This window comes from Ovis canadensis, chromosome 2 (assembly GCF_042477335.2).
Source record: "Ovis canadensis isolate MfBH-ARS-UI-01 breed Bighorn chromosome 2, ARS-UI_OviCan_v2, whole genome shotgun sequence".
Taxonomy (NCBI): Eukaryota; Metazoa; Chordata; class Mammalia; order Artiodactyla; family Bovidae; genus Ovis; species Ovis canadensis.
The window spans coordinates 191,760,592-191,787,285 of NC_091246.1; the positions used below are offsets into that span (position 1 = coordinate 191,760,592).

At 51.9% G+C, this 26,694-nt stretch overlaps 1 pseudogene; it reads left to right on the plus strand.

Annotated features, from left to right (window-relative positions):
* LOC138432436 (uncharacterized) overlaps positions 1–26,694 on the plus strand; it is a 146,087-nt pseudogene that overhangs the window by 46,356 nt on the left and 73,037 nt on the right.

Below are 26,694 nucleotides of genomic sequence, written 5' to 3' on the forward strand. Positions count from 1 at the left end.
ACATTAATACACATTTATGCAAAGCAAGAGCTGTAGCTGTCGGGGGCTAATCTTTACAAGTATGATAAATGATGTTTATTTTCCATGATGGAACGAAACACCCCAGCCGACAGTAATTGTAATAAAAAGGACAGATCAACTTCTATGAAGTGATTGAATTACCCTTCGATTGCATTAATGTCCACACTCTGTTGTGTCACCGGCATCCTCGAGGTTCTAAGGACAGTGAGCAGGACAACTTCCCCTTCAAGTCCAGGCCTGCCCTTCTCCCGGGCTGCTGGGGCCCAGGGGGTGCCTACTGGGAGAGATGGGTCCAGCTTCTCCAGCCTAGACCTTCATCTTCCCTGTGCGTGAGGCCTCTGAACTGGAGGTACACAGAGCCCATTATCCAGGTGGACAGCCTGGAAGGGCCGGGAAGTGGGGTGGCTTGGGGGCAGGAGGGGGGGACCCCGCATGGCCAGCCTTTGGGACCAGAAGACAAGATGCTATGTCTAATTCTCCCCGTGGCTCCGAAGGATGGTGTTATTTTTCTGTCTTGGCAGGCATGGGAGGGGGAGCTCAGAAAGGTGAAGTGGGCTGGCCAAGGTCACAGAGTTAGTGTGTGTCAAAAATGGGGTTCACACTCAAGAGTGTTTAACAGACTGCTCTTGAGGTACCTGAGGGGACCCCGGCCCCCGGGCTTCCTCTGTGTGGGACCAGGCACCTTTCCAGCTTCACAGAGGACTGACCCCGTTCCTGGTAGAGTCTGGACACCAGGAGGCCCAGATCAGAGATGCTGCATGCCTGCTTCCAGAACCGCACCCAAGGCTATGTGCCGGCAAGGAAGCGCATGGGGTGACTGTCTCTTAGACCACAGTCTTTCCACCTATAAAATGGAGTGGCACCTTCTCACTTAGTTGGTCACCAGTTCAGTGCTAAACGGGCCCACAAGGGTCTCCATGGTTGTTGCTTACAGTCAGACACGTCTTGAGAGATCCAGTGCCCTTGAGGGCTGCTGGGGCCCCAAGGAAAAGGGAAGAGCATCTCTGACCTATTCTCCCCACAGAAGCCAAAGGCTCCTAGATAAAGTGTATCTTGTAATAAAGTGTGTGACCCCAGTCATTCATTTGCCTAAAGCTCTCCAGTGACCTCCACTGAATTCAGAGTAAAATGCCAGCTCCTTAACCCACCATTTGTCCCTGTGTACATGGCACTTTGCTCAAGCCATCAAAATGGCAATTTCATAGCAGTCCATCAAACAACAGTTTCTCAGACTTGTTGCCAAGGGGGAGGGAGATGGGGCTAGGGATGGACTGGGAGTTTGGGATTAGCCAGTGCAAACTAGTATACAGAGAATGGATGGACAAGGCCCTGCTACAGAGCACAGGGGACTATATTCAGCATCCTGTGATAAACCATAATGGAGAAGAATATGAAAAAGAATGTATATCTATGTATAAGTGAATCACTTTGTGGTACAGCAGAAATTAACACAACACTGTAAATCAACTATACTTCAATAAAATACAATTTTTAAAATAGAGCAGTTTCCCTTGATGGCACCTGGCTCCCAGTGTTCTTTACCTTCGTCTCACCACAGCCTCTCACAGGCAGGAGGCCTGAGGCTTAGGGAGGGGAGCGTACTTGCTGGTTAGTTAGTGAGGCTTCACACCCGCTGTAGCAGCACTGAAGCCCGCTGGACCCCTGCCTCTGCTGCCTTGCCTGGGGCCCTCCTCTGCCTAATCAACTTTGCAGGAAAAAGACAGAGCATCCACTCTGAACCAACAAATGGTCTGTCCAAAGAGAATATTTTCAAAATGATGCATTTTTACTACATTTAAGCTCAAATCCTAACCCACCCGAAGTGCTTCTGAGCACTGCCCTGCAGGAATGCCAGAGGGCATGCCGATGGAGCTTTTGTGTGGTTAGCAGCGCCCTAGGTGTGGGCTCTGCAGGTGTCTACAGTGGGTGGCTGGAGGTGGTGGGTGGGGGGCCGTGTAGCTTGCTGGAAGATGTGATGGGCCCCCTTCCAGGGACTCGGTCCCCAGCATAACTGGGTGGTGGTTCTCCAATTTGATGTGCATGCAAGTCCCTGAAGGGTTTGTTAAAACAGATTGATGTGGTCATATAAATAACCTCAGATATGCAGATGACACCACCCTTATGGCAGAAAGTGAAGAGGAACTAAAAAGCCTCTTGATGAAAGTAAGAGGAGAGTGAAAAAGTTGGCTTAAAGCTCAACATTCAGAAAACGAAGATCATAGCATCCGGTCCCATCACTCCATGGGAAATAGATGGGGAAACAGTGGAAACAGGGTCAGACTTTATTTTTGGGGGCTCCAAAATCACTGCAGATGGTGGTTGCAGCCATGAAATTAAAAGACGCTTACTCCTTGGAAGAAAAGTTATGACCAACCTAGATAGCATATTCAAAAGCAGAGACATTACTTTGCCGACTCAGGTCCGTCAAGGCTCTGGTTTTTCCTGTGGTCATGTATGGATGTGAGAGTTGGACTGTGAAGAAGGCTGAGCACTGAAGAATTGATGCTTTTGAACTGTGGTGTTGGAGAAGACTCTTGAGAGTCCCTTGGACTGCAAGGAGATCCAACCAGTCCATTCTGAAGGAGATCAACCCTGGGATTGCTTTGGAAGGAATGATGCTAAAGCTGAAACTCCAGTACTTTGGCCACCTCATGCGAAGAGTTGACTTATTGGAGAAGACTTTAATGTTGGGAGGGATTGGGGGCAGGAGGAGAAGGGGACGACCGAGGATGAGATGGCTGGATGGCATCACTGACTCGATGGAAATGAGTCTGAGTGAACTCCGGGAGTTGGTGATGGACAGGGAGGCCTGGCGTGCTGCGATTCATGGGGTCGCAAAGAGTCGGACACGACTGAGCAACTGAAATGAACTGAACTGAACTGAACCACACAAAGGCATATTATTCACCCTTACAAAGGAATGTAGTACTGATACAACGTGGATGAATCCCAAAAATGTAATGCTAAGTGAAGACCAAACACGAAAGGCCACACATCTTGTGATTCCATTTCTATGAAATATCCAGAATAGATAAATCCATAGAGACAGAAAATAGATTGATAGGGGGTTTCCAGGGGCTGAATGGGGGGTGATTGCTTCATAGGCATTGCTTTCCTTGAGGGGTGATGAAACTGTTTTGGACCTAGAGAAGGGTGCTGGTTGCAAAAGCATTGGGAGGTCACTAAATGTCACTGAATTGCACACTTTCAAACGTCATTTTGGGGGCTTCCCTGGTGGCTCAGTGGTAAAGAATCTGCCTGCCAATGCAGGAGACACGGGTTCGATCCCTGGTCTGGGGAGGTCCCATGTGCCTCGGAGCGACTAAGCCTGTGTGCCTCAGCTGTAGAGCCTGTGCTCTAACGCCTGTGGGCCCCAGCTAAGGAGCCTGCTCGCCCTGGAGCCTGTGCTCTGCAACGGGAAGGAAGTTCCTGCAGTGAGAAGCCAGCACACCGCAGCTGGAGAGCAGCCCCCACTAGAGAAAAGCTCACGCAGCCAAAAAGACCCAGCACAGCCAAAATTAAATGATTAAATAAATAGAAAAGCCCCTTCACTTTATGATATGTGACTTTCACATCAGTACATACGCATACATATAGACTGCTGGGTCCCAGCTGCATAGTTCTGCAGATTCAGGAGTTCTGGGTGGGGCCCAGGGTTACCATTTGTAACCAGCTCCCAGGGGCTGCTGATTCCCAGACCACACTTGGAGATTCCATACAGGGTAACCCAGAACCTCTAGGAGGCCCTGTCCTGGCTTAGATCAGCCTCCACTGGAGCCCACGGCTAGCCAGGGGAGCCCAGTGACACCAGATTCATGGGGGTTACTGACCCCCTCCCATTAAGAATTTGGGGCTAGTTCTCATTTAATGTTTGTGCTCAGGTTGTTCCTCATTTTGATTATCCCTCATATTTTAGCTTAAAAAGGCTCATCTTTTTTAAGTGTTTCAAGACCAGGATGGCTTGTTTTTAGAGCTGGTTTGGGATATGTCTCTCTCCATCCTGGCATCGGTGGAAGGCGTGGATGGTACTCAAGAGAAAGGAGATGGTGCTCACTCAAGAGAAAGGAGAAAGGCGGGCAAGTCCAGCCAGGCGGCAGAGCCCTGGACCCTGGACCCGCTCTCTAAGCAGCCAGAAAAGAAGATGGCGATGTCTTCCAAATTCTCTCACCCTCCTTCAGCCTCCTCCAGCCCCCAGCTTCAACCCTGGTGACTCTCTGGGCACCGCCACTGGAGGACACTGGGTCAGACTCTTCCTCAAGCCTGCGCCATCCAGGCTTCCCCATCGGCCGCTCTGTAGAAGTCAGAGTCAGGGGCATCCCTGACTTGGCCTGTTCTTGAACCTCCCTGGCCCCCACCCCCTATCCCCTGCTGCCAAGCTGCTTTACCAGCCGACCTCAACTCTCAGCAGGACGGAAGTAAAGAGTGTCCTCTGTGCCTGCTCTTGGTCCTTCCTGTGGTCCTCTACCCTGCAGCCAGCAAACCTGACGTGCTTTCCTCGTAACTATGGTAACCATGGCCACCCCTGCTGCCTCCTTGGGCTCCGCTCTCACCACGCTTTCCTTCACTCAGACCTGTTCCATGTTATTAGTTTCCATCTTTCCCGAGGCCTTGACCCAAACAGCTGCTTCTTCCCGGAACCTCACCTTCTGCTCCCACTGTCCACCCCTCCTCCCTGACCCACGCGGGTTACACCACACAGCCTAAGCCTGCCCTCCTTCAAAAGTCACTTCAAGGACAACTTCCCAGGCCCAGACAAGGGAAGGCCCCTATTGAAATCTTTTCTATGACCCACTGCTTTCTTTTATTATGCCTGTGCTGGTTTGTGATTATACTTTGATTTGCATGTTTGTTTTTTTTTTCTTAAGGTCTATCTCTCGCCACCATGAAGGACTCACCAAGGGTCAGGCAGTGAGCAGTTTGCTTGGGGCAAGATGTTCCAAAAATACCTGCTGAGCCACTGAACCAAGGAAATGTTCTTGTCTTCTGGAGATGGGTGGTGGTGTGGATGAGCAGTGCCTTGCCACAGAATAATACTGAGTGCTTTAAATGCTTATAGTTGCCCAGTTCTTGCTGCATTTGCGTGTATGCACGTGGGTGTGCCCATCCGCGTGGGCTTCCCCAGGCCCTCGGAATGCGATGAGACAGAAAGAGCAAACATCCGAGGCATCCACTACTGCATGTGGGGCCCCGTGGAGGAAAGCACGGGCGGGATCCTGGTGTTCCATAGAGCAGGAGGGGCACTCTGCTTACCTGGGGCTAGCCTGGCCCCTGGCCCCTAGGACCCCCCTTCCTGCCAGAATTTGGAAGACATCACCATCTTGCTTTCTGGCTGCTCAGAGAACAGATCCTCACCAGATTCTTTGCCACCACTCTGCTCTTGGGTGGGGAAAGGGACAATCAAATCCTTCCCCTTTTCAACTGAGGCATCCTGAGGGAAGGGGAGCCCTCATCCATGTCCCCCTGGGCCCCTGTTCTCAGACAAGCCTGCAGATCACTGTCAAAGACCTGTAGACACAGATATTCTACAGAAAACCCAGCTGCTCTGACCCCATTCAGGCCTGGAAGACTGGTCCACCACAGTGACCCTGGGGCTGTGGACACCGTCTCGATGGTGCTAAGCCCTCAGCCATGTCTCTGTTGCAGGTAGAGGAAAATGCGGCTGATGTCTTCAAGAAGAGGGGGCACCACTGACCATCCTTATTCTGGGAGGGAGTTTAGATCCTGTGAACTTTTAGCTTAAGTAAAAATATAAGATGTTCATATTCTACCATTTCTGAAATTCCTCCTCGAACCATCCTCTACCCATCGTAGATTCATTCAACAAATCCTAAAAAAAAGCTGACTTGATGCCCAGAACTGAGCCCTTGACCTCAGAGAGACAAATGAAACAGACGTGAGAACTGCATCTGAGAGGCTGTTACAGGGAGCCCAAGGAAGGGGCTTGGGAAGTGGCGGGGGCAGTGACGTTGGGAAAGGCACTCCGAGGAGGGTGCAAGAGTGGAGCGACTGGCCAGGAGAGCTTGGGGGGTGAATGGCAGGCAGCGAGGAAGGACTCCCCGAAAGGAGGGACACAGACCAAAGACAGAGCAGGGCTGCTTCTTGCTTTCCAAGCAGAGGTGGCAGCAGTGTCTGGTTTCTCATGGCCTCCAAGCTGCCTCCCCAAGCCCTTGAACTCCCAGGAACCACTAGCAGATGCTGGTTAGTGGGGGTCGGAGCCGTGTGCCAGGGCGGTGGTGCTGCAGGGCGGGCGCTCCTGGCGCCGAGCCAGGTTGGATGGTTTGCAGCGATGAGGGGCATGGGGAAGGCGCTGAATAGGTGGTTCTTAATTATTATTATTACTTTTTATTAGGAACCCCGGCTGCCCAGACCATAAGGATGCATGCCCCTGCCTCCACTGGAGCTTCATTAGGGAGATGCATTTGGGTGAGACTAATGAGGTTGGCTCGGGGAAAGACCGGAAACAACCCTGGGCACCGCTGGTTGGTGCAGCGGGGTTTCAGCCACACTTGCATTTTTGGCAGCAGGTTGCTGCTCGTTGAGGCTCTTATGCAGGTGTCCTGGCCGCCTCTGGGCTCGGGCTCTGCTACAATTTATTATGATTATCAGAGCCGTGAGGTGGGCAGGCTGGGTGGAATTAATACCTTCACAATGACGAAGGTGGCCCTGGCCTCTGGGAGCCTCCCTGGATATTCCAGGTGGAATGCGGGTGGGAACCATGGTGGAGCCCAGCCCCATTTTGAACCTTGCCAGTACTTTCTGTTTTCTCCATGGAGCTGAGCCAAAGTGGCCATCACCTAGCCCAGTCCAGCCCATCCAGAGAGAAGAAACTATCATCCCGAATGTGACTTAAGCAGCTTTGGAAGAAGACCACGACCTTGACTTGAAAACCTATGCTACCTTCACCTCCAGGAAGACCTCCCTGATATACACAGACATTAACATCCATCCCCTCTGTTCTGTCTGGGTACCTACTTGTAGGGTGACTCTTGGCATACTCTAATGTCATTTACTTGTCACATGCCAGTCTCTCTAGCTTCTTGTGAGACCCCAGAGAGCAAGGACTGTCTTGTAATCACCTTCATACCTCCAGCATCCATGACACTTCATGCAGGTACCAAACTTTCAAGACGTTTGTTAGGGAGAGTTGACCTGAACTGTGAGTGCTCTTGCTCTGACCCAGCCAGCTGTCCAAGGGCAAGACATAGGGGACAGAGGCAGAAATTCAGAGCAAAAGAAGACTGGGGTCGGGCAGACTCGTAGAGACCCAAATGAGCACCATGGAGAAAGGTCCTGAAACAGGCCAAGTGGTGTCAGAGTCTTCATCACCAGGAGCCAGTGCACTTATATCCCCCAGATGTGACCTCTGGAATTTCTGTGATTTATCACCGACCAGGAAGGGCAAGGTCCTAAAAAGGCAACTGAAGACAGTGATTCTCGGCCTTGGTGCAAGCCTGCTTGCCCCAGGAAGGCAAAGGGTGTTTCTCAAACCTGCTCTCCTGAACTGAGTTGGAATGAGGGTGAAACTTGGAGTGGCCTTCTGCAGAGATATCCCCACAGTCAGGTACAAAAAGATGCCACACAGAGACAGCCCACAGTTTCTCAAACATCTGTTCCACACAAGGATGGGGGCATTAAACCATCCTTTTGGTACCAAAACAAAGACAGGTTATAAAGGTGCGAAATTTTAAATTTCTATTGGCGTATAGTTGCTTGACAATGTCGTGTTAATTTCTACAGTACAGCAACGTGAGTCAGCCATATGTGTCCATGTATCTACTCTTCCTTGGATTTCCTTCCCATTTAGGGCACCACAGAGCAGTCAGTTCTCATTATTTATCCATTTTTTACATAGTGTCAATAGTGTATACGTGCCAAGCCCGACCTCCTAATCATCCAGCCTCCTCTCCTCTTTGATGTGCGTATGTTTGCTCTCTACATCTGTGCTCCTGTTCAAGTAAGGTGCAAACGTTAACACTATTGTAGACAGACTGTGAAACACGCGAGCAGCGTCACACTTCTGACTCCTTCCCTCAGCCAGCAGGGCGCAGGTGTGTGTTTTTCTCTTCTCCTTTGCCCTTCTGGGGCAGAGGTGGTTGGAAAACCACACAGGAAGGAGGGAGAAAGTCAGAAACTTGGCTGAAGAGGGAGCTGAGGGCCGGTGTGTGCAGGGATGCTGGCTCAGAAGTGCCCTGTCCAGCCAGTGGGAGCGAGGCTCTGTCCTCCCAGCCGTGCAGGTTTTGCTCCACCCACATTGGTGGGAGGGAGGAAAATGTCATCAAAGTCATTTTGAATAGAGAAGCATAGTCCTCAGTTTTCCGCTCCCATGGTATGACGTTGAAGGAGGTGGACAGAGGGCGATTAGTAAGGCAGCCGCTGCAATGGACACAAGGAAGATGGGGAAATGGGGGGATGGGGAAATAGGAATATGTGGAGGATGAATAAGGAGGGAGATACTGGGGAGGGTGAGACAGTTGGAGGTCAGATTCCTACGGCTTGAAGGTTTGTTGATTATCAGGATTGAAAAAGAGCAAGATTGGGATGAATCATATAATTGGGCTACAGGGAGGATGTAGGTACCCTTATAGTGTCAGGAGACCCAAAAGGGTGGGGAAGAGGTGGAGAAGAGGAGTCAGGAACGTGTGGGATGTCCTTATCGTCTTGACAGGAACCCTGGTCTCTGAACAGCCTTCGAATGGTGGGATCTGGGGTGGACTGGTGGCCATTCGTGGTCTTCAGTCCCCTACCCCCGCCCCACCACAGCTGGCCAGTAGTGAGGCAGTCCTAATGGGAATCAAGATGGGGGCACTCTCTGGCCTCCAGGAGTGAGTGATGGCAAGGGGAGGGGCAGCAGCTGGTCAGGGAGGGGCGAGGGGCGTGCAAATGCCACAGGTGCCTGGGGTCTCCCTGCCTTGGGGCCATCGCAGAACCCCCCTCCCCCACCTCAGACCTTGTCTTCCCAGTGACACTATGCCGTCCTTGTCCCCTTATTGTCCTCTTAGCCTGGCTCCCTAGTTTTCCTGATTATTTTTTCTTCCAAATCTAAAATTCACCAGCGCTCATTATAGAAAATTAGAAAAAACAGCGCTCACTCCTAAGAAGAAAGAAAATTCCCCCAAAGCCCACCTGCAGGGAGAGTGACTGCTAAGAGCTGGTCTATTCCTGCCAGACTCTTTTCTTTCTTTTCTCAGTGTGTTTGGTGCAGACCTCGGAGGCCACCAGAGGTCTGTGTTGCTGTTCAGTCGCTCAGTTGTGCCCAACTCTTTGGGACCCTGACTTTGAACAGACTTTGTTCAAATTCACAGCCTTTGAGTTGGTAATGCCATCCAACCATCTCACCCCCCTGAGGTCCCCAGTGTGAGTCTGCAGGAAACAGCCTGTCGCACGCCGTGTTGTAAATCTTCTTCGTGAGGTTCTAAGCCTCCCTGCAGTCCTAGCCAGTGCCCTGTCCTAGGTCTCACATGATGCCAGGGTGTGTGGGAGTGGGGAGGGCTGTGGAGGGGCCTTGGGTCACCTGCCACTGAGTCTGTCCACATGAGTAACCCTGGAGAGAGATGGGGGCTAGGGCTGCGTGTTTAATGCACTGGTATTTAGAGATCCTGGGGAGACTGGAAAATGGCTCTCTATGACCACTGATATCTGGGGCCCTCCCTCGAGCTCTGGGTCCCCTCACCTCCCCTACCCTGCCCAGCCTGGAGAATCTCCCCCTTGTTTAGAGGAAGCTCTTCCCAACCCTCACATCTCCTGACCCACGCACGTCCCGTCCCCCCACCACCTCACCCTTCCCTCATGGACTTGGAAGATCACAAAATCCAGAGGCTAAGTCCCTTGTAAACAGAATTGAGCTCTTCTTTACTGTGAGGGTAGAAACCTTCCTGGGAAGAGAAGGAGACTATTTGGCAAAGAAAGAGAAAAAGAAAACTCTCGCCATATATAAGACCCTATCCTAAAGCAAGCTGAGCAGTGGGATCCCTACAAACACAGACTTTCCCTACAAAATCAATATTGTAATGTACACGCTCCAGCCTTCTCAGTGTTCCCCTCCACCCCCCACTGTGGGCATTTTCTCACATCATTGGAAAATGTGGTTTTTGATGGTGGCTTCTAAGGTTAATTTAGTCAATGAGCCGGAACCAGGGAGTCCAGCAGGTTAAGGACCCATCATGGATTTGAGCAGAGACTTATAGCAACAACTCTCCTGCATCTCTCTCTTCCTCAGCCCATCCCAACCCAGACCCCTTCCCTGCAGCCATTCCCTTGCTCAAGAAGCTACCATGACTCCCTACTTCTATCATATCAAGTGTAATGTGAACTCTGGCTTCAAACCTCTGCATACCTGGCAGGCTCCTTCTCTTCTCTGCCAGCTCCTGCTGTGTCTGCCCTCCTCGCTCTAGGGCACCAGTCTCCTGAAATCTCTCCCCAAAACCCCACCCTGCTCTTACTTGGCCAACTAGCCCCCACTTCCTCCGAGCAGCCTCTGCTGTGCTCTCCAGGCATTCTCACCTCCTTCTCTGCAAATTGCTGCCACTCTTGGAGAAAAGGCTGAATTCCCAGGGAGACAGAACCCCTCCTCCCCCTGAGCTTTGAGGCCAGGTCCCTCAGAGCTGAGTGGGTTGGGGTCTCATGAAGTGGTCCATGAAAAGAGCATCTCTCAAGGAAGGGCCATGACCACTGCTGGCCTGCAGGTGGCCTGACTCTGGTTAGGACCGTTTTGCTGACCAGTGCCAGTCCGGAGCCAGGCTCAAGCCCCACCTGGGAATGGAGGAGAAAGGGAGACAGGGAGCCCAGCAGCTCCTGGCGGGAGCATCGCATATCCACCAGTATGGGAGCCACAGGGCTTCCCCACTTCACTCAGACCATCATCCCAAAGCCCCCAACCTATTTCCACCTGGGTTTCCTCACTTCACTCAGACCGTCATCCCAAAGCCCCCCACCTATTTCCCGCTGTTCTTGCATCTTCTGCACCTCACAGATGAGAGAAAAATGAGGCCTGGTAGGAAAAGTGACTGGTCCCAGGTCACAGAGGACCCTAGCCCGAGAGGCTCCATCCTCTGACGAGGCCCCTGGCCCTGCCAGAGTCATTCAACTGGGGAAGGTTAAAGGCACTGGTGACCTGGACACAGAACTTCAGAAGTTCTGGAATTTGACACCAATGGTCAAGGGCAAAACAGAACCCCAGGGCCAAGTCAGAGAGAATGGAGGATTCACAGGGGGCTTCCTTAAAGAGGAGGTACATTTACTTAAAAATAGTACAGTTTACTTAATCTATATTTGTTGGGGTTCCCAAGACCATGCTCAAGTAGAGAATTCACTAGGAGGATCAGCATAGAGTTTTACCCATGGCTAAGATTTTTGTACTTTTTTGTTTTTATTTGTTTGTTTGTTTGTTTTAAAGAAAAAGGAAACAGACCAAATCGGCATGGAGTAAAGATGTCTGGGGTGAAGTCCATAGGAAACCAGGTTCAAGCTTCCTGGAGCTTCTGGGTGGAATCACACAGGACACACTGAATTCCCCCTAACGTGACATCACTTGTGAAATACTGTCCACAGGAAAGCTCCTTAGGGACTCAGTGTGGAGGGATTTATTGGAGTTGGGTACGGAGAAATCTGTATGCAGGTCAGGAAGCAACAGTTAGAACTGGACATGGAACAACAGACTGGTTTCAAATAGGAAAAGGAGCACGTCAAGGCTGTGTATTATCACCCTATTTATTTAACTTATATGCAGTGTACGTCATGAGAAACGCTGGGCTGGAAGAAGCACAAACTGGAATCAAGATTGCCGGGAGAAATATCTATAACCTCAGATATGCAGATGACACCACCCTTATGGCAGAAAGTGAAGAGGAACTAAACAGCCTCTTGATGAAAGTGAAAGTGGAGAGTGAAAAAGTTGGCTTAAAGCTCAACATTCAGAAAACTAAGATCATGGCATCCAGTCCCATCACTTCATGGGAAATAGATGGGGAAACAGTGGAAACAGTGGCTGACTTTATTTTTCTGGGCTTCAAAATCACTGCAGATGGTGATTGCAGGCATGAAATTAAGACACTTACTCCTTGGAAGGAAAGTTATGACCAACCTAGACAGCATATTAAAAAGCAGAGACATTACTTTGCTGACTAAGGTCCGTCTAGTCAAGGCTATAGTTTTTCCTGTGGTCATGTATGGATGTGAGAGTTGGACTGTGAAGAAGGCTGAGCGCTGAAGAATTGATGCTTTTGAACTAGGTGTTGGAGAAGATTCTTGAGAGACCCTTGGATTGCAAGGAGATCCAACCAGTCCATCCTAAAGGAGATCAGTCCTGGGTGTTCATTGGAAGGACTGATGTTGAAGCTGAAACTCCAATACTTTGGCCACCTGATGCGAAGAGCTGATTCATTGGAAAAGACCCTGATGCTGGGAGGATTGAGGGCAGGAGGAGAAGGGGACGACAGAGGATGAGATAGCTGGATGGCATCACCAGCTCGATGGACATGGGTTTGGGTGGACTTGGGAGTTGGTGATGGACAGGGAGGCCTGGCATGCTGTGGTTCACGGGGTTGCAAAGCGTCAGACACGACTGAGCAACTGAACTGAACTGAACGTAGGTATCTCTGCCAGACACAAATCCAAACGTCAGACCCCCCGCAAAGGGGGAGCAAAAATTTAGCATAAAACACATTGTTGTGCAGACAGTCTGGGCCCAGGGAGCCACTCTCTCGATTGAGGGGATGGTGGGAATCTGCCAGGTCACAGACTTTCAGCAATTGCTCTCGACTCTTATGCTATCAGATGATTTGCCATTAGACAAAGAGCAAACCTCTACACAAGGCTCACTCGTCTTCTGCTTCTCCTGCCTCGATGGCCCCTCTGTTTAGGTCTTCTTCACTGGTTCCTGACCTTTCAATAATCAGGGCCCCAGCTCAGCCTCCCTCTGTCCTCTCCTGTCCCTCTCACATTTCCTGGGGGCTTTAAATCCCGTCCACCCTGCAGGCGACCCTCTCCATTCAACCCTTTCTGCATCCGGGTGTGAGACAGGCATCTGGAACCTCAGGTGACTGTCACCATGCCCCCTGTGTCTTCTGCCCCCAGATTCCATCTCCATCTATGGGATCGTCACCCACCCAGACATCAAGACATACAAGGAGGTCTCCCTGGCCTGTCCCTCCTTCCCCGAATCAGCACCACTCACGAGACCTCTCTCTGTTACCTGAAGGTGTACCCTTGTCTGCCACTCGTGAGTGCCTCACCCCAGCCCCAGCCACTTCCTCAGCAGGAGCAGAGGCTATAGTGACCTTCCTGGACCATCCTCTCCCATCCTCATCGAGACCACTGTCCACACTGTGGAATCAAGGGGAGCTCCTAACTTAAAAAATTTTTTTAAATTAGTATTATTATTTTTGGCCGTGCCTCATGGCTGGTGCTAAGTCCCCTGAACAGAGGTTGAACCTGGACCCTCAGCAGTGAAAGTGTGGAGTCCTAACCACTGGCCCGCCAGGGTATTCCCTGGAGGGATCTCTTTAAAGTGTGCCTCTTATATCCTTGCCATGGTCACGGGGCTCAGCAAAATCTGGTCCTGCCTGCCTCTCTTCACTGGCCCCCTCCTTCCGGTTCAGCCAGCTGTGCCTCCTTCCACCAGCACCAAGCTCCTTCACCCCAGCACCTCGCCCTTTGCCTCCTCTCCCAGATCTTCACACCAGAGCATGACAGCAGGGTGGTCATCCAGTGGGAGGCCGTGGCTGATGGGCCGGAAACTAGCAGGACAGGCACAGGGGAGGGAAGGTGGCTGTGAACGTGGAGGGGAGCAGCAGGAACGCAGAGTCCGACAGACTGAGCTGGAGCCCGAGAGGAAGGACCGGGCCTCCAGCTCATCTGTCCCCACCTGGACTCCACCTGGAGTCCCCATCATCCACCTTTGATGATGGAGACGCTGGAGCCTTCTTCATGGAGCTAAGCACACAGCCAGCCCAGGAGTCGAGAAGGCTCAAGGGCGGTCTGGCAGGCGCTGGGGGAGCTGTGTTCCCCACTGCACCCCCGCTGGCATCATCTCTGTCCGCTCCAGACCAGCAGCGCCCCAGGACCACAGTGGACAGCACTCAGGCCTGCACCATCTTCCTAGCATCACAGGGATGTGGCTGCCACCCCCTTCCACTCTCACATTGCCTCTCAGGGCCAGGCTTAACCCGAGCCACCCAGGGGAGCGAGTCCGGGGAACTGCATTTCATCTTAGCTGAGATGACTGCAGACAGATTCATCACATCAGCCCAGAGCCTGACCCTGTGCTGGGTCTACAGCGGGACTGTGGGCACTGGTCCGGCCTCCAGGGAATCCCTCATCCTTGGGAAGAAGGACAAGTCAAACATAATGTATTGCACACCTCGAGAAGAGTGGGCAAGACAATGGGGAGCCTGGACTGGTCCCCAGAGGGGGACATCTGGGCTGGATGTAGGAACGTGAAAGAAGGCTGACCCTGCAGGCTGGGGTGCTAGGGGAGGGGCCCACCAGAGTCAGCGCCCAGGACAGTCACTTCTCTATGTTGACTTCAACAGGGCAGACTTTGGGTAATTTTAGCCAAGGAGGATGCCTGTGGTAGCCTGGCTCCAGGGGTGACCTTGACTCTGCAGAACCTCACATTCCATCTGGAAAATGGGGTTGTTGACAGAATTCAGGACAACACTGGTACAGGTAACGCACTATGCCCCGCTCTCCAACTCAGGGCTGGTCCACTGGGATGACCCAGAGAGATGGGATGGGGAGGAAGGTGGGAGCGGGGTTCAGGATGAGGAACACATGTAAATCCATGGCTGATTCATGTCAATGCATGGCAGAAACCACTACAATATTGTAAAGTAATTAGCCTCCAATTAAAACAAAACAAAACACAAAGTTAGCTCTTCCTAAAACTGATGTTGTTGGATCCTGAAAAGTTTAAGAGGACAAGAAGACTTCCTGTGTTCCCAGTCATCGCAGGTTCCCTTGAACATGGGAACTGCCTAAATGCAGAGGGCCTTTCTTCTGGGGTCTCCCAGGACCCCACTCAGCTCTGCCCGCACTTCCTCATCCCCAGGAGGGCCTGCAGCCGCCCTGCCATCTGCTGTGATTTATAGAAAAGGGGCCGTGATTAATCAGCCAGTCAGCGCCAAGTGCAGCCGTGTTCTTTCATTTCCCTGCCCCCTGACCCTCAGCACAGTCCCAGGCAGTGCCGGGCAAGTGTATTAATCATGTACTTTAAAAATATTTAAAGGAGGCGCTGAGCCCGGAGCAGAGTCTCCTTTAATGGACTCGTTTTCAGTCGAGGGTGAGTATGCTAATTAGGAGATAAAACAAACCGGCTGTTTGAAATGCAAATGAGCCTGTGGAGGCACTCCCGGTGCCTTCCTCCTGAGCCGCCGCTTTGGAAGCTAAATCTTACTTCTCCAGCCACTTCCTGCCATCGATTTTTAACCAAAAAAGATAGTGGCTAATTCTGAAACTGAGAGGCGCTGGGTCGTGCTTTCTCCCGCTCTTCTTCTTTTATTAGGAATGAGGACAAAATTCCCCCACACCCATGTGTGCGGACAAACCCAAGGCTCTGCCCTCCTGCAGATCCCCACCCCAGCCCCCTCAGGCCCTTTCTCCCCTCTCCCTGGGTCTCTACCTGGGTATGGGTTTCCCAACATCTTTCGTCTGCCTTCCTGCCCAGTTAAACCCTCTGCATCCTGCAAGCTGTTGGCGGGAGCCTCTGAGATGCATGGGAATGCTTCCCAGACTCTAGCCTTTCCGGCAACCTCCACCAGCTCCTCCTACCCACCACCAAGTCGAACCTCGCTGGTTTCCCCAAACCCTCTCCACCCCAAAGGGCATGACATGCTGTGCCCCTGCTGCCTCCTCCAGCTCCTGCTCATCCACAGGATTCAAGGTGAGCATCACCTCCTCTGGGAAGCACTCTCAGATCTCCTCCTGTACCTGTGAGACCCCCTTGGCATAGCAGAAGACCTCTATGTCCCTGTATTTGTCATCCCCCGGGACCCAGGGTTCCGTGGTGCAGGAGCTGTTTTCTTCCTCACTGTTCCCCATGCCTGCTGGCCCATAGCTGGCATTTGTGTCTTAGTTGCTCAGCTGTGTCTGACTCTTTGTGACCCCATGAACTGTAGCCCACCAGTCTCCTCTGTCCATAGAATTCTCCAGGCAAGGATACTGGAGTGGATAGCCATTCCCTTCTCCAGGGGATCTTCCCGACCCAGGGATCCATCCCAGGTCTCCCGCACTGCGGGCAGATTCTTCACCATTTAAGCCACCAGAGAAGCCCATTAGTAAATCCTACTGAGCTAGGTCGACTTCAGGGGAGGCCCACCAGCTTCCTCTACCCAGTGACAGGCATCCTGCTAACCCAGGAATGACCACCTGCTATAACACAGGTCTTGGAGAAGCAGAGAGGTGCATTCATCCAGGGGATGCAAAAATCCACCTCTCTGAAGACACAGTGTCTCACCTGCAGAGATCTGCTCCAAGTTCACCTTCACCCCTGTCAATCAGGAAAGTCCCAGGACCTGCTTCTCTTCTAGATGTCAAGATCGAGTCTGCACTCCTAGGCATGGTCCAGACACTGCCCTGCTCTGCCTCTCGATGGGTACAGGGAAAGAGCCCCCTTTGCCCAGCCCTATGTGGGCAGCCCTGCTCATCTCCTTCCCACCCACCGGGTCTCTCCAACATGGCTGAATCCCAGCTGCTCCAAGTCTGGCCTGCACCTTCCCTGGGCACAACTGAACTGGTACTCAATAAGACTACTAGGGGAAATTCCCTGGTGGTCCAGTGGTTAGGACCCCACAGTCTCACTCACAAGGGACTGGGTTCAGTCCCTGGTTGGGGAACTAAGATCCTGCATGCTGTGCAATGCAACAACAACCAGCCCCAGTCTCTCTTTGGCCCCCTCTGTCCAGTCCAGTGCATCTCACTCCTCCCAACTCCTGATCAGACTGTGTCTCAGGTTGGATGGTCTGGGAGCAGATGCTGAGCAGAAGTCAAAGTACAAAAGTTTATGAGGGAGTCTCATTAATGGAAGCAGAGGGAAAAAGTGGTTGTGGGGAGAAGCCTTAGACAGTGATGCCCACCCCAAAGGACCTATGCCCTGCCTGGCCTGTGGGCACTACAGCAAAATGTGTCCATCCCAAGAGACCTGCCCTGGGGGACAGTCAGGGCTGAGGCCACCCCAAGTTAGTGTGACTTCCACTTGAAAGCTAACAGCTGTAGGATGAAGGCTAAACACAGCTTCTAGGTGGACAGCTCCAAGGGGCTCTGAGCGGTCTTAGGCTGAATTCCCCAGAGCTTATACGGGGGGGGGGGGGGGGGTAGCCTGGGGCGGGGGAGGTGTGGAGAAGGAGGGCCACTGCCAAATGCTTCTGAAGTCAGCCACCCCACGGGCACTGGCACTGGAGCCTGAGCCTCCTGAAGGGCATCACAGGAGGTCTCTCAGCCCCACTGCCTGGGGATGCAGGAGGCAGATTCATCGAGCCACAGTGGTTCTGTGGATGTTCACCTCCCTCACACTTCCAGGGGTTCAGGCTTGGTGCCGAATAGTTTCTGCCAACCCCCACCACACACACATACCCTATGTGGACCACAGGCAAAGCACTGTCCAGCTGTACCTGTGTCAACGTGACTGAAGCAGCAAGGTGCTGGGCAGGCGGCGGAAGATATGGGAGACAGCAAGCTGACGAGGAGCGGGGGCAGTAGAGCTTGTCTGGGGACCCTAGCAAACTTAAGGGGCTTATATACACATCCGGGAGGAGAAGTCCCATCAGAATGTCTACTCAAGCATCTGTGGCTCGGGAGATGCCGGGCTGCAGACATAAACATAGGACCACGTGAAAAGCCATTGGATGGGATGAGCTCACCTACAGAGAGAAAAGAGAATATGTATTTGAACTGAGCCGTAAAGGCTGGCTCAGACCATAAGGAGTCTGCCTGCAATGCTGGAGACCCTGGTTCGATCCTTGGGTTGGGAAGATTCCCCTAGAGAAGGGAATGGCTATCCACTCCAATATTCTTGCCTGGAGAATTCCATGGACAGAGGAGCCTGGCAGGTTACAGTCCATGGGAACACGAACAGTCAGACACGACTGAGCTACTAACACACTTAACACGGTTAAGAGATGAAGAGGAAGAAGCCAAGGAAAACAGGAGGCTTGGCAAGGGCAGGACAGCTGGGAGAGCAACAGTCCTGCCGTCAGGGTACAGAGGGAGGCCGGTTTCTGGTGGGGGGCAGATAGGATTCCCTTAGGCTTCAGCCAGAGCACAGGATCTGGCCGGCCAGTGGGTGTATTTGGTGGTGGGAGGGCAATTTTCCTCTGATGCTCTTTCCTGGCTCTTTTCTGGGTGTAGTAAGAGGCAGAGAGTTGGGAAAAATTCTACAGAGGCTGCTGGGGGGCTGAAGAAATAGTAAAAATGAGAAAGTCTCATATCCTGGGATATGGTGGGAGGCGGATGCTGCGGGTCCTCTTTCACTAGCCTTGCATGAGTGTATATGTGAGTGTATATGTGTGTGCACATGTATGTACAAGTGGACATATACCCTAGGGTTCCTCACCCAGAGCTTAGAAGACTATTCCCAGGTTGGAGTCAGGAGGCTGGTGGGATGTTATGATGCGGCTCAGGGTGCAGTTTGCTCCATAGAGAGAGTCTGGGGTCACGTCTGATCCTGGCTCTGCTTCTAACCTAGAAAGTCACTTTCAGCCTGTGGTGCCTCTGTTTCTTCACCTGTAAAAGGCATGTGCCGGGCTCCTGGAGTCTGGCTCCACCTTGCAGGTCTAGGAGATCACTCATAAGCTGCATGAACAAGGTGGTCCAGCACTGTCCTGGCTGTGCTCATAGATGGTGTTAATTGCACTTGCACAGAAGCTGTTCCCATCCTCGGAGCAGTTTCCAGAAAAGACAGAACCCAAGAGGTTTGGGGAGGACTGTGGCTGCAAAACCGCAACCAACAGGAACTGGAAGAAAGGCACCACCTAGAGCAGAGGGGAGAGGCTCTCGGGACAGAGGGGCGTGGCTCTCGGGAAAAACTGGGGAGGACCTCTTCCAGTTCTGGAAGGCAGTGTAGCCACCAGCTAACATCTCAGTCTCTGTGGATGGGTTTACAGTTGGCGCTGGTGGCTGAGCGGTTTGTCTGATTAAATTCAATATCAGAAAAGAACAGTGTCAGCCTGCACACTGCATCTGCCCCCCTGCTGCTCACAACTCTGGTGGGGTGACTGTCCCGGCGCTGTTATGTCCTCAACACAGTACTAGGTACAAAGGGGTCCGGTGCTCATTTGCCGGACAAATGCAGGGTACGTGGAGGGGTGACTGGTGTAATCCTCTGCTTTGTCTCCTTCCCCTCTGTCTCTCCTTCTCTGGTCTTTTCCAGCACTTCCCGCCCTGTCCCTCTGATAAATAGCCAGACCCCTCGTGCAGAGGAGGGCCATTTGGGGGGCACTGCAGGGAGCTGTGTAGGGCCTTGTTCTGCCTGACATTTTTATTAATCGCTCAGCCCAAAAGATAAACAGCTTGTTAATTAAATTTGCAGATGTTGCTAAATTGGGAGGTGTTTTGATTGTTCAGTCCCAGGAAGATAGAATGGTCCTACATCGGGCCTCGGAAGGGTCAGCCTGGGCTGGGCCAGGACACGGGCGATTAGACCATGTGGTCATGGTAAAAATCATGGCCAGCTTTACTGCCCCCTTGCCAGGCAGGGCAGGAGCCAGGAACAGGGGGCCTGGGAGCCAGCTACTCACACCCTGGGGACCTGGAGCAAGTTTCTCCCCTTCTCCAGGGCACAGTTCGCTCTTCCCTGTAGGATGGGTCCCCTCTCGGCCGTGGCCCGGGCTGAGCGAGGGAGAGGCCCCATTTTTCAGTTCAGGGGCTTGTCAGCACCCAGTGCCTCAGCACAAAGCTTCCCCAGAGTCTCTGGTGGCTGAAATGTACAGTTAAATATGGTAAAATAATGTGTTTTATATTATGTGACTTTTACTACAATAAAAGAAGACATTTTGAAAAAGATTTTTAAAAATAAAAATTAAAAAAAAGAAAGCCTCTGTTGGGAAGTGGGGGGCAGTCATGAGACCTGGATCTTGGTGTGAACCCCAGGGATCTAGTAGGTTTGTGGAGGGCTGGAGACTCAGGTCTTAGCTGTTTATAGGGGTGTGGAGGTCTAGAGGTCTGTGGGTCTAGGAGACCAGGGTGTCTGGGAGTCTGATGGTTCTGAGGAATCTGGGGTCTCAGGTGTCCAGAAGGGTCTGCAGATGAGGGAGAGTTTGTAGGGGTCTGTAGAGTCTGGCGAGCTGAGGGTCTGAGAAGTTAGTAGAGTCTGAGAAATTAGTAGCGTCTGAGGATTGGGTCTGGGAAAGCTGAAGGTCTGGGCTCCTGGGGAACCTGGGTCTGAGGATTTGGGGGGGAACTGGAAGATATGGAGGCTTGGGCTGTTTGAGGGTCAGAGTCTTCGGGTCTGGGATTCTGGGATTGTTTGAGATTTGGGAAAATAGCATCTGGGGAGTTGCTGAATCTGGGGGTTCCAGAATTTAGGGATGGGGAGTTTTGGGAAAGAAGGATCCTGGGATCTGGGATCTGGGGTCTATGGTCTCAGATAATCTTGGGGGTCTGAGAAACCTGAGGTTCTAGGAGGGTTTGAAAGGGTGGGTTCTGAAAAGGAGGGAGTTGAAAGCAGAATGTAGCACAATACCGCCACCTAGTGTGCCTCCCTTCGCATTACAGTCACCGAGGACAGAGCGTGGCACAGGATCAGAGCTTGTCCCTCGCTCGCGGCCATCTCCGGGCCTGGAACTCCCCCCACCACCCAGATGCTCAGCGCTCTGCATGGAGGGAGAGAATGAGCATGTGTCCCCCTGGTTCACCGCTGCACCTCCAGTCCCTGAAACAGCATTTGGCACGCAGTGGGTGTGCAGTGCATGTTTATTGAACCAGAAAGCTGGTGTTTTCAAAGCAATTCATCTAACAAGGGCTCACTACCCCTGCATGTGCCCGTGCAAACACCCCTTGCTTTGAAGTCAGGCCATGAGGCTGCTTGAATTGGACAGGATCTTGGAGACGTTATGCTAAGATTCCACACTGAGTAAGGTCTGCCCACTTCCACACCCCCAGGGTTTCACCTGCACCTGAGCTCAAGAGTCTGAGCTCACATGACAGTCTTAGTTTCAGCGCCACTTCCCAAGCTCCTGGGCTGTGCAGGTCCTGGGTCTATGTTCTGTCTCGGCCACAAGAAGAGAAGGGACAAGCTAGCAGGAACTGACCTGCAGTGTGGAGCAGGGGATGACAAGGTCACACTTAAAGGGAGCAAGTGGATCAGAAGGGAGGGGGTGGGGCTTGGGCAAGTCTAGGGAGAGGAGAGAATGTGCGATCCAGAGAAGCTGGATTGATGGAACAGCAGGAGCAAAGACTTGCCTGGAGCTACCGCCAAGCAGCATGGTGGTGGGGGTGGGGGTGGTTGGAAAGGTTGGTGTGAGCTGGGAAGAGGATAGAGGCTGCAGATAAGGCTGAAGGGAAGGGGGGCGGGGGTAGGGGGTGGGTAGGGGGAAGGTGAGGAAGAGGATGGCTGGGAGGCAGTGGGATGGGACATGGTGGGAGATTTCCTTTAATAATCATAGTAATAATATATTTTTAACTTATTTTACTGAAGTGTAGTTGATTTACAATGTTGTGTTGATTTATGCTAGAAACAGTGATTCAGATGTGTTTGTGTGTGTGTGTGTGTGTGTGTGTGTGGTGTGTGTTTAGTCACTCAGTTGTGACCGACTTTGCAACCCCATGGACTGCAGCCTACCCGGCTGTTCTGTCCATGGGATTTCTCCTTCAGGGGACTGAACCCATGTCTCCTGCATCTCCTATTCTCTTTCATATTTCTTTTCATTGTGGTTTATCTCAGAATATTGAATATAGTTTCCTGTGCTAAACAGAATGATAGTAATAATATTGATAATTATGCTAACAAGTATTGAGTGCTTACTGGGTTCATTAACTCATTTAATGCTTTCAACATCCCCCCATTGTTAAGCCAGCAGCACAGAGAGGTTAAGCCACTTACCCAAAGTCACCCAGCCATGGAAGCGTCTGGCCTCAGAGCTCTTAATCACTCTGGGCTACTGAGGTGAAGAGGAAGGGACATTTGGGGACAGTTGTGATGGCCCTATGCCCTCCAGCACAGCGTCCCAGCCATCTTTTCCCTTTGCCACACTTGCCATCTGTAAGTTGCCATCTGTAAGTTGCCATCTGCAGGGTGAGGATCGACTCCTCAGGCTTGTCTACAAGCTTGTCTACAAGACCTGCTCTCTGCCCACCCTGCAAGCCTGCCTTCCCCGTCCCCTGGATTTAGAGGGAAGGCCATATTTTACAGAGCAGTGGAGACAGTAGCCATCTCTCTGTCATGCATGACAGACTGGGGATGACAGAGGATTAAATTCCTATGCGTATGAAGTATAAAACGTTAAGTTCGTTTCCTGCAGGATGGAAATCCTTGACACTTCAGCCAAATGATGAGTAGGGCTTCGGATCCCTGGGAGGAGGGAGTGTGAGCTATGAGGGCAGCCACAGAGGTGGGGAGCTGGCAGCTTCAACACTTGGTCCTGACCCAAAACAGACTTGTCGAAGGGTGGCCCACATGGGCAGATCAGCGGAGGGGAGATTGCTCGGAAACCCCAGGCCCCCTCCCTCTTTTGACCGCTCTCATGGGCGTGGCCTCCGTGAGAGGCGGAGATTTATCCAAGGGGCTGTATTAGCTCTCAAGGGTGGACAGGAAGCTGCCAAGGTGTCGAGGATGTTGGGAGTATGAGGGTGTAACAGTACGGATTTCACATGAAAACATTTGGGGAAGAAAAAAAATCAGCTTTAAGAATTTAACATGCATGTATTACAGATATTTTAAAACGATTTTCAGAGGAAAACCACATCATTTTCTTCACATAGATATGATATACAGTATTTTTTGGTCCAGGAAGAAATTATGGCTTTTCGATACGCACACAATTGATCAGAAGTTTCCCAAGGAGGTGGAACGCTGACCTTGGCTGGGATGGTCTGTGTGGCTCAGCTCTGCCACTAGAGGGAAGCAATATCCTTGGTTTTAACTCTAAGGTCTGGGCCTTCTGTCCTGGGATTGGGAGATGGGATGCTTGGGGGACTTCTGAAGGGAGGGCCAGAGGGTAATGCATCTTGATCACCAATCAAGATTGTAGAAGTTGTATTTCTGGCCATCAGAAACTTTTTCATATAAGCATCATCAGAAGTCCATGAGGAAGGTATTTTGAGGATCAGAGAAGTTAAGGGGTTTGTCTGAGGTCACTCAGCTAGTAAATGACAGAGCTGGGGTTTGAACCCAGGTTTGCCCAACCCCAAGGTTGGAGCTCTTCATCATCAAGGGCCCACTTCTTCCAGGGTCAAGGTCAATATAAAGGTTCCTGGACCCCCGGTTCTTTCTGCAGTGCTGTTTTCTTCCATAATCTGAGGCAAATGTGAGTCTCAGCTTTCTGCTCACCCCTACCCCGACTCCCAGGCCCAGCTGGGCAGCATCAGCAGGATCCCTAAGTAAAGCAAAAGCCAAAGCTAAGTGCAGGAGCGGACGTAGCCCCTGCACCCTCTGTCCTGCAAACCGGGCAGCACCCCTGGTCTGAGAGCAGGAGATTCCAGCTGTGCTGTGCTGGACCACCTGAGCAGACCCTGCCCTGCCTGTGAGCACATCAGGGGTCAAGCCGCACCTCATGCTGCTGGGGCTGGGGTAAGAACAGGCAATAATTTCCCCATGAAATAAAGAAGCGATCTGGGGGGGGAAGGAAATTCCTTTTCAAGCCTCTGCTGGAAATTCCTTGGTGGGTCCTCAGTTTCTGTTAAAAGCAGCCTCAACACAAGAAAAGATACTCAGCATTACTAATTATTAGAGAAATGTAAGACAAAATGACAGTGACTTGTCAGAATGGCCATCATTAAAAAGTTTACAAATAACAAATGCTGGAGAGGGTGTGGAGCAAAGGGAACCTTCTTACACTGTTAGTGGGGATGTAAACTGGTGCAGCCACTGTGGAGAACAGTATGGAGACTGCTTAAATAGCTAAAAATAGAACTACCATATGATCCAACAATTCCTCTCCTGGGTGTTTATCTGGAAGAAATGAACACATTAGCTCGAAGAGGTATACACACCCTACTGTTTACTGCAGCACTATTTATAAGAGCCAAGACATTGAAACAACCTAAATGTCCATCAACAGATGAAAGGATGAAGAAGAAGCGGCTCATGTGCACAATGGAATATTACTCAGCCATAGAAAAGAATGAAATGATGCCATTTGTAGCCACCTGGATAGACCTAGAGATCATCGTACAAAGTGAAGTAAGCCAGACAGAGACAATCCCACATGATATCATTTATATGTGGAATCTAAAATATGATACTTATCTGCCAAACAGAAACAGACTAACAGAGAGAACAGACTTATGATCGCCTAGGGTGGTGGGGGAGGGATGGATTGGGAGTTTGGGTTTAGCAGATTACACATAGGAAGGATAAACAGTAAGGTCCTACTGCATAGCACAGAGAACTATATTCAATGTCCTGTGATAAGCCAGAATGGAAAAGAATATGAAAAAAAGGCATCCTCAACCCTCAGCCAGGCTGCCCAGGGTGAGAAGCCGGGAAGCAAGGAGGGGAGCAGGCAGGGCTGGCGCCAGGGGGTGCGATGCCATGGTCCAGAATGCCAGGGCCATTCTACTCCACATGTGTCCCATCTCCAGGGACAGATGGAAGGGAGGAGAGGAGCCAGAGGATGGAGAGGGCCGCAAAGGAGCGAGCGTTTTCTACCCGCAGTGTGATACCAGCCCCCACATAGGGACGCCCCTCTGCCACACCTTGCTGGGCTCTAGACCTGATGGATTGCCTCTCCCCCAAACTTGGGACATCCTATCCCCATTTTACAGATAAGAAGACTGAGACACAAGCAGACGCACTGACCTGCTCAGGGTCAAACCTTCCCCAGGCCTCCTGGGCCACCTGCAGGCCCACGTCCCAGTTCCTCTCCTTCCCGTTGGCCTCAAGAAGTGAAGGCACACAACTCCTTCCCTGCAAGGGTCACGTCTTCCCTCCAGAAACTCCTCAGTCCTTCATGCAAATCAATCCTTGGTGGGGACAACCCATCCATATTCTCAACACCCCAGAGCATCCTTGAATCCTGATACACACTCACCTCCATCCCCTCCCTCCCAGCAGCCAGCCAGGCCTCCTCGGAACTGCTTCCTGCCAGGGTGTGAGCAGCCTGACTTTGAAGCCCAGGCAACCAGAGTCTAACTAACTAGCTCTGATCTGAGGTGAGGGAAGAGGTTTGAGACTGGAGTCGTCCATGGGGGTGAGGGGCTCTGCCAATCTCAGGCATCAAGACGAGGGCCCCCTTATGACCAGGGAGGTCCCAGGGCCCCCATCAAGACCAGGGCCCCCTCTGTCATGGGCCCCAGGCGTTTGAAATAGCACACATTACCTTTTAAGACTTCAAGGTATAAAAGCAAATATAATTCAGACTGGACTCATTAGTATATAGTCATTTTGATTATATTCTTTTTCTCTACTGATGTAAAAATACATTAAAATGAAAACATTTTTGGGGCCCTAGAAGTGCCTGGTCTTAGGCCTGTGAGCCAGTTGAGGCCTGGCAGCAGGAGCCGGGTGGGAAGGGTAGGACTACAGGCCATGTGAAGAGGATGCAACGATGCCCTGGAGACCAGGCTGGGCGGCAGCCCCCCGGACCCTTCTTGAGCTGTGCGGTAGGCACAGCCTGGGTGCGTTTCTTGCCCTGTCTGAGCCTCTGATTGTATGAAATGATTCATTTTACTGGCCAGGTAGATTAGGGCAGAGGTGAGAGGAGAGGCTGGGGACAGGGGCACACTATCTGGGTACAGTGGTGAGCCCAGCACAGTCCTCCCCTTCCCACCCCCGAGCAGAGGAGGAAAGCTGGCTGATAGTGAGAATACTCTTTGCCCTGTGGGGCCTGGCAGGCTCTGTTGAGAAAGGTGGATGGGCATATGCTGGACACCTGTTAGAACTCTGCCCTCAGGAACGGCTTCTCTAAGCTGAAATTGGCAGTGGCTATGCTCCCGCACAGATGTCTGGGCAGGGTGGGTTCCTTGAACACAACCTCCAAAGGACAGTCTTTGGACCACATAGACCAGGCTCAGGGACCCAGGACACCTGGTCCTTCCTGTACAAGCCAGGAGCTCTCTGTCCCGCAGCAGAAGCCTGGAGCCTGGGCAGAGCGATGCTAACAGTCTGATGAGAAGGCAGGTGGGGTCAGAGACCAGGAAAGACCTGCCAGATGGCAGTGTGAGGCTTCAGTAAGGAGGAGGCCGCTGCTGGGAGCGGCAGGAACTGTCCCCGCAGGCTCCACTCTGGCTGCAGCAGGGGGGACTGTGCCAGCCACTCAGCCAGCACCCCGGGAGGACCTCTGCAGCCAGGCGTGGAGATGGGCAACTGGGTGGAGGAGGCAGGCTCACCGCCCTGGGCAGGCTCACGTCCAGGCAACAGCTGAGAGCAGAATAAACTGGTTGGTTAAAAATCAGGGTTCAAAGGGAGGGTCCAGACAGTCAATGAGCTGATAATAATAATAGTAGCCATTACTTTTCATCATGGGCTGGTGCCAGGCAATAGGCCAACTTGTAAATGGCTGAGCCAGGGTCCCAGCCCAGGCTGCT